At 41.0% G+C, this 14,016-nt stretch overlaps 1 pseudogene; it reads left to right on the forward strand.

Annotated features, from left to right (window-relative positions):
* Positions 1 to 12,465: 12,465 nt before the first annotated feature.
* On the forward strand, positions 12,466 to 13,378 carry LOC119271978 (annotated as a pseudogene).
* The last annotated feature ends 638 nt before the right edge of the window (positions 13,379 to 14,016 follow it).

Raw genomic sequence — 14,016 nt, forward strand, 5'->3', positions numbered from 1 at the left:
TCCCTACTCACTCACATTGATATCTATTGATGGGCATCTCCATAGCCCATTGATATGCCTAGTTGATGTGAGACTATCTTCTCCCTTTTTGTCTCCTCCACAACCACCATTCTATTCCACCTAAAGTGCTATGTCCATGGCTCATTCTCATGTATTGCATGAAGATTGAAAAAGTTTTGAGAATATCAAATGTATGAAACAATTGCTTGGCTTGTCATCAGGGTTGTGCATGATTTAAATACTTTGTGTGGTGAAGATAGAGCATAGCCAGACTATATGATTTTGTAGGGATAACTTTCTTTGGCCATGTTATTTTGAAGAGACATAATTGCTTAGTTAGTATGCTTAAAGTATTATTATTTCTATGTCAATACTGAACCTTTGTCTTGAATCTTTTGGATCTGAATATTCATGCCACAATTAAGAAGAATTACATTGAAATTATGCCAAGTAGCATTCCACATCAAAAATTCTATTTTTATCATTTACCTACTCGAGGACGAGCAGGAATTAAGCTTGGGGATGCTTGATACGTCTCCAACATATCTATAATTTTTGATTGCTCCATGCTATATTATCTACTATTTTGGACATTATTGGGCTTTATTATCCACTTTTATATTATTTTTGGGACTAACCTATTAACCGGAGGCCCAACCCAGAATTGATGTTTTTTTTGCCTATTTTAGGGTTTCGAAGAAAAGGAATATCAAACGGAGTCCAAACGGAATGAAACCTTCAGGAACGTGATTTTCTCACCGAACATGATCCAGGAGACTTGGACCCTACTTCAAGCAACCAACAGGGAGGCCACGAGGTAGGGGGCGCGCCTACCCCCCAGGCGCGCCCTCCACCCTCGTGGGCCCCCTGTTGCTCCATCGACATATCCACGAGATCCCATCTTGGGGCCTGTTCCGGAGCTCCGCCGGAGGGGGCATCGATCACGGGGGGATTCTACATCAACACCATAGCCTCTCCGATGAAGTGTGAGTAGTTAACCTCAGACCTACTGGTCCATAGTTATTAGCTAGATGGCTTCTTCTCTCTTTTTGGATCTCAATACAAAGTTCTCCCCCTCTCTTGTGGAGATCTATTCGATGTAATCTTCTTTTGCGGTGTGTTTGTTGAGACCGATGAATTGCGGGTTTATGATCAAGTTTATCTATGAACAATATTTGAATCTTCTCTGAATTCTTTTATGTATGATTGGTTATCTTTGCAAGTCTCTTCGAATTATCAGTTTGGTTTGGCCTACTAGATTGATCTTTCTTGCAATGGGAGAAGTGCTTAGCTTTGGGTTCAATCTTGTGGTGTCCTTTCCTAGTGACAATAGGAGCAGAAAGGCACGTATTATATTGTTGCCATCGAGGATAACAAGATGAGGTTTTTTTTATCGTATTGCATGAATTTATCCCTCTACATCATGTCATCTTGCTTAAGGCGTTACTCTGTTCTTATGAACTTAATACTCTAGATGCATGCTGGATAGCGGTTGATGTGTGGAGTAATAGTAGTAGATGCAGGCAGGAGTCGGTCTACTTGTCTTGGACGTGATGCCTATATACATGATCATACCTAGATATTCTTGTAACTATGCTCAATTCTGTCAATTGCTCAACAGTAATTCGTTCACCCACCGTAAAATACTTATGCTCTTGAGAGAAGCCACTAGTGAAACCTATGGCCCCCGGGTCTATCTTCATCATATTAATCCTCCAATACTTAGTTATTTTCATCGCCTTTCATTTTACTTTGCGTCTTTATCATAAAATACCAAAAATACTATCTTATCATATCTCACTCTCGTAAGTGATAGTGTATGGATTGACAACCCCTTGTCGCGTTGGTTGCGAGGATTTATTTGTTTTGTGTAGGTGCGAGGGACTGGCGCATAGCCTCCTACTGGATTGATACCTTGGCTCTCAAAAACTGAGGGAAATACTTATGCTACTTTGCTGCACCACCCTTTCCTCTTGAAGGGAAAATCAACGCAAGTGCTCAAGAGGTAGCAGATGCCAATTGGGGCATCCCCAAGCTTAGATGCTTGAGACTTCTTGAAATATTAACTAGGGATGCCTTGGGCACCCCCAAGCTTGAGCTCTTGTGTCTCCTTATTTCCTCTCATGTCACGGTTTCCCTAATTCTTAAAAACTTCATTCACACAAAACTCAACAAGAACTCGTGAGATGACTTAGTATAAATCAACGCGAAACCTTATCATTCTCTACTGTAGCAAATCACTAAGACTATAATTTAATATTGCATACTAGATCCCTCTACATATTTAATACTCCTATCCTCAAATAGAATCATTAAACAAGCAAACATATGCAAACATAACAACAATCTGTCAAAAAAGGACAGTCTGTAAAGGATGTAAGAAGATCCATACATCTCTAACTCCAAAATTTCTGAAAAATTACCACGCTGTATAAAATTTGTTATAGCATACTATGTGACTTTTTTAAGATTTTATCATATTATGACTTTCTAGAAGAATTGAGACAATAATAGAAAACTTTATATTTTCAAAATAGCAACCTATAGACTTGCAAAATAAGCATGGTAAAGGCTATACTTGACATTTTTATTGAAATAAAATATACAAAAATTATTCTAAATAATAGCAAGCAGATCTACACAAAATAAAATGACGCTCCAAGAAAAACACACCTCATGTGACAAATATAAATATAGCTCCAAGTAAGGTTACCGATAATGTTGCTTGGGTGTTCCTTGAATATTACCTTGGGGTGCCTTGGGCATCCCCAACCTTAGGGTCTTGCCACCTGTCGGGGATATACCCCACGGTGTAACCCGGCCGGATGTATGACCCTGCCGGCCCTTGGCGACTCACTGGTGACCTGCTCTAACCCGGCGACTGACTAGTAAGCTGCCCACACTTGGCGGTTCATTGGTGACCCAGCAGGCGGGTCAGAATAGCGACGAGACCCGGTGGTCCAGAAGGTGGTGATACGTCTCCAATGTATCTACAATTTTTGATTGTTCCATGCTATTATATTATCTGTTTTGGATGTTTATGGGCTTTATTATACACTTCTATATTATTTTTGGGACTAACCTATTAACCGAAGGCCCAGCCGAAACTGTTGTTTTCTTGCCTATTTCAATGTTTCGAAGAAAAGGAATATCAAACGGAGTCCAAACGGAATGAAACCTTCGGGAGAGTTATTTTTGGAACGGAAGCAATCCAGGAGACTTGGAGTATACGCCAGGGAAGCTTCGAGGTGGCCACGAGGCAGGGAGGCGCGCATGCCCCCCTGGGCGCGCCCCACCCTCGTGGGCCCCTCGTGTCTCCCCTGATAGAGTTCTTTCACCTATATATGTCCATATACCCTAAAAACATCAGAAGAACAGAATAGATCGGGAGTTCCGCCGCCAGAAGCCTCCGTAGCCACCAAAAACCAATCTAGACTCATTCTGACACCCTGCCGGAGGGGGGAATTCCTCTCTGGTGTCCATCTTCATCATCCCGGCGCTCTCTATGACGAGGAGGGAGTAGTTCACCCTCGGGGATGAGGGTATGTACCAGTAGCTATGTGTTTGATCTCTCTCTCTCTCTCTCGTGTTCTTGAGGTGATACAATCTTGATGTATCGCGAGCTTTGCTATTATAGTTGGATCTTATGATGTTTCTCTCCCTCTACTCTCTTGTGATGAATTAAGTTTTCCCTTTGAAGTTATCTTATCGGATTGAGTCTTTAAGGATTTGAGAACACTTGATGTATGTATTGCATGTGCTTATCTGTGGTGATAATGGGATATCATGTGATCCACTTGATGTATGTTTTGGTGATCAACTTGCGAGTTCCGTGACCTCATGAACTTATGCATAGGGGTTGGCACACGTTTTCGTCTTGACACTCCGATAGAAACTTTGGGGCACTCTTTGAAGTTCTTTCTGTTCGTTGAATAGATGAATCTGAGATTGTGTGATGCATATCGTATAATCATACCCACGGATACTTGAGGTGACATTGGAGTATCTAGGTGACATTAGGGTTTTGCTTGATTTGTGTCTTAAGGTGTTATTCTAGTATGAACTCTATGATAGATTGAACGGAAAGAATAGCTTCATGTTATTTTACTACGGACTCTTGAATAGATCGATCAGAAAGGATAACTTTGAGGTGGTTTCATACCCTAGCATAATATGTTCTTTTGTTCTCCGCTATTAGTAACTTTGGAGTGACTCTTTGTTGCATGTTGAGGGATAGTTAATTATATGATCCAATTATGTTATTATTGTTGAGAGGACTTGCACTAGTGAAAGTATGAACCCTAGGCCTTGTTTCCTAGCATTGCAATACCGTTTGTGCTCACTTTTATCATTAGTTACCTTCCTATTTTTATATTTTTCAGATTACAAAAACCTATATCTACTATCCATATTGCACTTGTATCACCATCTCTTCGCCGAACTAGTACACCTATATAATTTACCATTGTATTGGGTGTGTTGGAGACACAAGAGACTCTTTGTTATTTGGTTGCAGGGTTGTTTGAGAGAGACCATCTTCATCCTATGCCTCCCACGGATTGATAAACCTTAGGTCATCCACTTGAGGGAAATTTGCTACTGTCCTACAAACCTCTGCACTTGGAGGCCCAACAACGTCTACAAGAAGAAGGTTGCATAGTATACATCAAGCTCTTTTCTGGCGCCGTTGCCGGGGAGGTTAGCGCTTGAAGGTATATCTTTAGATCTTGAAATCGAATCTTTTTGTTTCTTGTTTTATCACTAGTTTAGTTTATAAAAGAAAATTACAAAAAAATGGAATTGAGTTTGCCTCATACGCTTCATCTTTTTAATATCTTTTGTGAGAATGATGGAAAGGAAAATTGTGCTCAAGTGCTAGAAGAAGAAGTCTATAAAATGTTTGGCACTAAATCTTTGAATGATGAGCATGATTGCAATGTTGTTAGTATCAACTCCTTGAATATCCATAGTACTAATGATGATTGCACTAGTCATGATGAAAATGTCTCTTATAAGCATGTCAACTTTTGTGGAGTGCATAGAGTTTGCAAGTATATACCAAATAGGGAAGATAGATTTTGCAAGAGGCATAAGTATTTGGAAACTAAGCAGTTGCAAGAGAGGCTAGATGTTTGTGCTGAAAATTTAAAATTTCTTCACCATACTTGTGAACTTTGCAATGAACATGGTCATTTAAATCTCCGATGCAAATTGTTCCATGATCGTATCGTGTCCAAAAATTGTGATGATTTGATTTCCCTTGCACATCATAATGAACTTAGTTTGCTTTTGGGTTACGAAGAAATGAGACATATAATTAAGCATATTCCAGAATATAACCTTGAGAAATTCATCGATATTGATCTGGAAGAAATTTTTATGTATTGTGCGGTGAATTGCATTGAAAATCCTTCTATTGACAATTACATACAGAAAATAAAACAAATAGAGGATTAAGAGAATACTAATGAAAGGGAAGAGGCTTCCCAATATCCTCCTATTATTTCCTATGATGAATCAGGTAACGAGGAGGAGCCTTCTATTCAACTAATCTCATCAATAAAGAGCTCCAAAAAGAGGAATAAACCCACACATGATGTGAAGAAGAAAAAGAAAAGACGGAGAAGCAAAGGTAAAAATTCATCCCTCCCAAATGATGTTGCTTCTATTACTCATTGTGATTATGATAATTGCTATACTACTATTGGTGCTATCCATACTATTAATGATGAGAATGATTATGCTTATGATATGAAAAGGCCCAAGCGTGGGGATTCTATGTTTGATGAGAACGACATGTTTGAGAATGTATTTGCTGCAATTAATGTTTGTCCCAAGCTTGGGGAAGCTACATTTGATGAAGATGATATCTTTAGTCTCCCAATTTTTGATGAGCAAATTTATTATGATGATAGCATGCCTCCTATGTATGATGGTTATATTGATGAAAGTGGGTTTGGAAGAGAGTCAACTTTAAGAAGTAATGGTCCCACTATTTTGGAGGATGTTGAATCTTATTTCGACAATTATGAAAGTGGATTTGGAGAGGTCGTGACTTTATTTAGTAATGATTCCACTATTTTGGAAGAGGTTTCAACTAATTATGGTGAGAACAAAGTTGCGATTTATGATGATTATCATGATGATACTTATGCTATAAAAAGTAGAGATGATTATATTTATAAAACTTGTCATGATTATGATTACCCTTTTTCTGAACATTACTCCTTTAATGTGGAAACAAGTTATAGTATTCGAGTTTCTTATGATGCTCCCACTATTCCGAATGAGAAGAAATTTGCTTATGTGGAGAGTAATAAAATTTCTATGCTTGTAGATGATGAAAAGAATGCTTTATTGATAGTTATATTGTTGAATTCATTCATGATGCTACTAAAAATTATTATGATGGAGGAATATATGCTTGTAGGAGTTGCAATATTATCAAATTTCCTCTCTATGTGTTGAAAATCTTGAAGTTGTGCTTGTTTTACCTTCCTATGCAAGTTGATTCTTGTTCCCACAAGTTGTTTGCTCACAAAATCCCTATTCATAGGAAGTGGGTTAGACTTAAATGTGCTAGTCATATTCTTCATGATGCTCTCTGTATATTTCAATTCTTATCTTTTATATGAGCATCATTGATATCATCATGCCTAGCTAGGGGTGTTAAAGGATAGTGCTTGTTGGGAGGTAACCCAACTTCATTTTTGTTCTTTGATTTTTGTTCCTGTTTAGTAATAAATAATTCATCTAGCTTATGTTATGATTGTGTTTTTATGCTTTAATTAGTTTTTGTGCCAAGTAAAGCCTTTAGGATCTTCTTGGGTTTTTGTTGTTTGATCGTGCTGATAAAAACAGAAAGTATGCGCTCACAAAAATAATTTTCATTTTTTACCAGAGAGAGATAAAATACCAATTCCAACTGAAGTAGATCATTATACAAATTTCCTAGGACTTCCTAAGTTCTCAGGATTTTTGGAGTTACATAAGTATTCAAGAGTTACAGATTACTACAGACTATTGTGTTTTTGACAGATTCTGTTTTCATTGTGTTGTTTGCTTATTTTGATGAATCTATGAGTATTATCGGAGGGTATGAACCATAGATAAGTTAGAATACAGTAGATATTACACCAATATGAATTTAGAATGAGTTCACAACAGTACCTAAGTGGTGATTTAATTTCTTATACTAACGGAGCTTACGAGTTTTCTGTTAAGTTTTGTGTTGTGAAGTTTTCAAGTTTTGGGTAAAGATTAGATGGACTATAGAATAAGGGTGGAAAGAGCCTAAGCTTGGGGATTCCCAAGGCATCCCAAGGTAATATTCAAGGACAACAAAAAGCCTAAGCTGGGGGATGCCCCGGATGGCATCCCCTCTTTCGTCTTCTTTCATCGGTAACTTTACTTGGAGCTATATTTTTATTCATCACATGATATGTGTTTTGCTTGGAGCCTCACTTTATTTTCTTTTGTTTTGCTTGTTGTTTGAATAAAATACCAAGATCTGAAATTCTTAAATGTTAGAGAGTCTTCACATAGTTGCATAATTATTCAACTACTCATTGATCTTCACTTATATCTTTCGGAGTAGTTTATCTTTTGCTCTAGCGCTTCACTTATATCATTTTGAGAGTCTTTAGAACAACATGGTAATTTGCTTTTAGGCATAATAAAAACTTTCATATAAGTGCATTGAATACTAAGAGAAGTTTGATACTTGATAATTGTTTTGAGATATGCAGATGGTGATATTAGTGTCATGCTAGTTGAGTAGTTGTGAATTTGAGAAATACTTGTGTTGAAGTTTGTGATTCACGTAGCATGCACGTATGGTGAACCGTTATGTGATGAAGTCGGAGCATGATTTATTTATTTATTGCCTTCCTTATGAGTGGCGGTCGGGGGCGAGCAATGGTCTTTTCCTACCAATCTATCCCCCTAGGAGCATGTGTGTAATACTTCGTTTCGATAACTAATAGATTTTTGCAATAAGTATGTGAGTTCTTTATGACTAATGTTGAGTCCATGGATTATACGCACTCTCAACCTTCCACCATAGCTAGCCTCTCTAGTACCACGCAACTTTCGCCGGTACCATAAACCCACCATATACCTTCCTCAAAACAGACACCATACCTACCTATTATGGCATTTCTATAGCCATTTCGAGATATATTGCCATGCAAATTTCCACCGTTCCGTTTATTATGACACGCTCCATCATTGTCATGTTGCTTTGCAAGATTATGTAGTTGACATCGTATTTGTGGCAAAGCCACCGTTCATAATTCTTTCATACATGTCACTCTTGATTCATCGCTCATCCCGGTACACTGCTGGAGGCATTCATATAGAGTCATATTTTTTTCTAAGTATCGAGTTGTAATTCTTGAGTTGTAAGTAAATAAAAGTGTGATGGTCATCATTATTAGAGCATTGTCCTAGTGAGGAAAGGATGATGGAGACTATGATTCCCCCACAAGTCGGGATGAGACTCCGGACGAAAAATAAAAAAGAAAGAGAAAAAAGAGGCCATAAAAAAAGAGAAGGCCCAAAAAACAAAAAAACAAAAAAACAAAAAAAAAGAGAGAAAAAGAGAGAAGGGGCAATGCTACTATCCTTTTACCACACTTGTGCTTCAAAGTAGCACCATGATCTTCATGATAACGAGTCTCCTATGTTGTCACTTTCATATACTAGTGGGAATCTTTCATTATAGAACTTGACTTGTATATTCCAATGATGGGCTTCCTCAAAATGCCATAGGTCTTCGTGAGCAAGCGAATTAGATGCACACCCACTAGTTTCTTTTGTTGAGCTTTCATGCATACACTTATAGCTCTAGTGCATCCGTTGCATGGCAATCCCTACTCACTCACGTTGATATCTATTGATGGACATCTCCATAGCCCGTTGATATGCCTAGTTGATGTGAGACTATCTTCCTCCTTTTTGTCTTCTCCACAACCACCATTCTATTCCACCTATAGTTCTATATCCATGACTCACGCTCATGTATTGCGTGAAGATTGAAAAGGTTTGAGAACATCAAAAGTATGAAACAATTGCTTGGATTGTCATCGGGGTTGTGCATGATTTAAATATTTTGTGTGATGAAGATAGAGCATAGCCAGACTATATGATTTTGTACGGATAGCTTTCTTTGGCCATGTTATTTTGAGAAGATATGATTACTTTGTTAGTATGCTTGAATGATTATTACTTTTATGTCAATATTAAAATTTTGTATTGAATCTTATGGATCTGAATATTCTTGCCACAATAGAGAAGATTACATGGATAAATATGTTAGGTAGCATTCCACATCAAAAATTCTGTTTTTATCATTTACCTACTCGAGGACGAGAAGGAATTAAGCTTGGGGATGCTGATACGTCTACAATGTATCTATAATTTTTGATTGTTCCATGCTATTATATTATCTGTTTTGGATGTTTATGGGCTTTATTATACACTTTTATATTATTTTTGGGGCTAACCTATTAACCGGAGGCCCAACCCAAATTGTTGTTTTCTTGCCTACTTCAGTGTTTCAAAGAAAAGGAATATCAAACGGAGTCCAAACGGAATGAAACCTTCGGGAGAGTTATTTTTGGAACGAAAGCAATCCAGGAGACTTGGAGTATGCGTCAGGGAAGCTTCGAGGTGGCCATGAGACAGGGAGGCGCGCCTGCCCCCTGGGCGCGCCCCCACCCTCGTGGGCCCCTCGTGGCTCCCATGACCGACTTCTTTCACCTATATATGTCCATATACCTAAAAACATCAAAAGAACAGAATAGACCAGGAGTTCCGCCGCCAGAAGCCTCCGTAGCCACCGAAAATCAATCTAAACCCGTTTCGGCACCCTACCGGAGGGGGGTCCCTCTCCGGTGGCCATCTTCATCATCTCGGTGCTCTCCATGATGAGGAGGGAGTAGTTCACCCTCGGGGCTGAGGGTATGTACCAGTAGCTATCTGCTTGATCTCTCTCTCTCTCTCTCTCTCTCTCTCGTGTTCTTGAGGTGATACGATCTTGATGTATCACGAGCTTTGCTATTATAGTTGGATCTTATGATGTTTCTCTCCCTCTACTCTCTTGTGATGACTTGAGTTTTCCCTTTGAAGTTATCTTATCGGATTGAGTCTTTAAGGATTTGAGAACACTTGATGTATGTCTTGCACGTGCTTATCTGTGGTGACAATGGGATATCATGTGATCCACTTGATGTATGTTTTGGTGATCAACTTGCGAGTTCAGTGACCTCGTGAACTTATGCATAGGGGTTGTCACACGTTTTCGTCTTGACTCACCGGTAGAAACTTTGGGGCACTCTTTGAAGTTCTTTGTGTTGGTTGAATAGATGAATCTGAGATTGTGTGATGCATATCGTATAATCATACCCACGGATACTTGAGGTGACATTGGAGTATCTAGGTGACATTAGGGTTTTGGTTGATTTGTGTCTTAAGGTGTTATTCTAGTACGGAATCTATGATAGATTGAACAGAAAGAATAACTTCATGTTATTTTACTACGGACTCTTGAATAGATTGATCAAAAAGGATAACTTTGAGGTGGTTTCGTACCCTACCATAATCTCTTCGTTTGTTCTCTGCTATTAGTGACTTTGGAGTGACTCTTTGTTGCATGTTGAGGGATAGTTATATGATCCAATTATGTTATTATTGTTGGGAGGACTTGCACTAGTGAAAGTATGAACCCTAGGCCTTGTTTCCTAGCATTGCAATACCGTTTGTGCTCACTTTTATCATTAGTTACCTTCCTATTTTTATATTTTTCAGATTACAAAAACCTATATCTACTATCCATATTGCACTTGTATCACCATCTCTTCACCGAACTAGTACACCTATATAATTTACCATTGTATTGGGTGTGTTGGAGACACAAGAGACTCTTTGTTATTTGGTTGCAGGGTTGTTTGAGAGAGACCATCTTCATCCTATGCCTCCCACGGATTGATAAACCTTAGGTCATCCACTTGAGGGAAATTTGCTACGGTCCTACAAACCTCTGCACTTGGAGGCCCAACAACGTATACAAGAAGAAGGTTGCGTAGTAGACATCAGGCGGCTCATGGAAGGCCGACTCAAGTTATGATGGGCTGGTTTAAGGCATGAACAATATTTTCCTTACAAGGAAGCAAGACCCGGACGTGTATCCGGCTTGTAATAGAAGATAGAATAGTCCTAGTCCTACTAGGACTCCACATGTAACCCACCCCTTCAACTTATATAAGGAGGGGCAGGGCACCCCAAGAGAAAAAAGAGGTTCCAGGAGTTGGACAAATTAGGGTTAGACAGACAAGTCTATAGCTCTCAAGATAGAGCACCCTTATAATCGTGATCATCATCATCAATATCAATGAAGTAGGATGTAGGCTAGGATGTAGGCTTTTACCTCCACCGTGAGGGGTCGAAACTGTGTAAAAACCTCGCGTCTCTCGTCCCACTCAACCCCTCTCAAGTTACCACATCGATGCGTTGGCCTCATGACTAAGTCCTGACACAAAAGACATCTGCCATGACAAATCCACGACAGTTGGCGCCCACCGTCAGCATGCATGGTGATGATGAGTTCTTGAAGGAATCTCTTCCAGGGATCGAGAAGTTCGTAATTTTCTAGATGAAGAAAGACTGGTTTGAAAGGATCTGTATCAGCCTTGAAGTTGATCAGTCCAGATTTGCAATAGGTGAGATTTAAGTTCAAGAGAAATTAGGGTTGCTCATGAACATGATGCGGCAATCGGTCGAATCTGAAGACAAATCGATATCTGTTACAGCGGCCGCCTTACGGACTGAGACAAACATTGGATTGACCGGTTCCGTATTGATCTTCCGCGCCGCCCAGTGCCGGCTCTGTTTGGATTTCGCCGGTTGTACCCACTCCATCTCACCCACGGATTCTGTTTTCTGCTCCGCCAGATCACGCCCGCTGGTTCCACCCGCCCCTGCTGACGCGGATTCGATCCGGTCTCGCTCCGAATCGCCTCCGAGTTGCCGCTCGCCTTGGGTTGAGCCGCCTCCGCTTGGCCCTGAGTAATCAAAAGCCGCAGAAGTCGCTGCAAGTCGAGTCGCCTCGGCCTCGTTTGACCATCACCTTGCGCTACAACCGGCCTCCCCACGAGTCTCGAGCCGCCGCAATCCACCCGCCGGCTTTTGCTCCGCGCTGAGCCGCCTCGCCGGGGACGCCTCACCCCGTCCGCAACCGCCACGGTACCGCCTTAAGCCGCCGACCTGTCGTCTCCTTCACCGGCGTTGGCTCCGAGCCTCCACCGTGAGCTGCACTCTTTCTTTAAATCACTAGCGTGTTGAGCCGCCGCTCTGTGCCTGCCGAGTTGCCGCGGGCTTGCTTCGGCCGCCACTATAAGCTGCCGCCGCATCAAACACAGCAGCGCCAAGCTGTCGTCTGCCTCAAATCGCCGGATCCCCTCTGACATGGCCGCTGGTACGCCCTCACGCCTGCCTGAGCCTCCATCGCGCGGATTCACCTCATTCGCATCTGTTGATGATATTCCATTGGAGAATTGTGTGGCTGGGTGCTGTTTGCATGTATGAGGATAAGTGGCTGGGCGCCCTTGAGTTATGGATGTCCGGATGCACATCAGGATTGCGCTGCTGCTGTTGACTCCGCCAGGCTGCTGCGAGCCGCCATTTTGTTGACCTATCTTCGTCATGGCTCGCCTCATTGGTTTGCCACTTTGCTATTGGAGTGCTAAATAATGTTGATGGTTCTTCGGAAGAGTTGCGGAATGACTGTGTTAATGACGACGACAGAGTACTTTCGCAGGTTATCAAGTTTGTCTTCACCAATATCTACTGGAGCTGAACTGACCCTGATTGCAGTTGGGTTGAATAATGGGAGCACCGGGCAGACCCCGTACGTAAATACATTTTGAACCATCCGTGAGTACAGGTTGGAAGTGTAACCTGGGGCGAATTTTTGCACTGATTTCGATAATATCACCCGGCAGATTATGCTTATGCTTAAAAAATACAGAGTGAAAAACATTGTTGCGGTACAGCATGGTTTCCGCATATTTATTGAAGATCATTTAGCAGAAGCGCCGCTTAATAGACATGTCCAAAATATCAATCTTATTGATGGCAGCCTCTTAGGAGTTTCTCATGACGGGCAAGTATTTCAGACATTGTCAAGGACATCCAGGCAGGAGGTTAAAACATGTTCTTTGCGCTAAGTGGGATTGGAATTCATGCTGGAGCTGACGCGATACATGCCAAGTGGCAGAAGAGAAAATTGAAAGTGTCGATTATTGGTCTTTCAGACATAGTTTATAATGACATACTACTGATGGACAAGACATTTGGATTTGATACTGCAATGAAGTGAGCAGGTGGACATTTTCCTAGTTATCCACGGATTCTACATACGGATCATCTGTCGTCTGAATAAATCGGGACAATTGTTCACTGCAAGAGCGATGGTCATATCACGGATGTATAGCTCGCCACCATTATCATGAGCTAGCATATGACTTGGCCATAATGCTCAAGATTGTATGTGCAAGCTGTGGCCTGTGTGGCCCAGTCTACATCAACATGACGCGACTGACTCACCTGTCCGCACGGCTTACCGCGCCTGCAAATTGACTCGCTCATCTATGCGGTTTACTGCGCCTGCGATTGACTCGCCTATCGGCACTGGCTTACAACTCCGCGGTCGACTCATCTGACTGTGCCGCCTCTGATGCTGCGACGTCTTTACCATCTGTCTCTCGCGGTCTAGTCTACATCAACACACCGGAGCTGCACCTGTCTACATGAGTTGTGAGCGCATGCAAGTTGCCGCTCCTGCAGACCGGTTTTGTTCCAACAATTCTGGAGCAAATTATCATATATCATCAGTCTCCGTTTTTACCGGATGGCTCAATGGACAGGCGCACAGGTCACCATCACTACTATTTGATTAACTTCAACAGCCAGCTGGGATGAACCGTTGGCCAAATTATTGACACAAATCGTATGGTG

The sequence above is a fragment of the Triticum dicoccoides genome, chromosome 3A (assembly GCF_002162155.2).
Source record: "Triticum dicoccoides isolate Atlit2015 ecotype Zavitan chromosome 3A, WEW_v2.0, whole genome shotgun sequence".
Lineage (NCBI taxonomy): Eukaryota > Viridiplantae > Streptophyta > Magnoliopsida > Poales > Poaceae > Triticum > Triticum dicoccoides.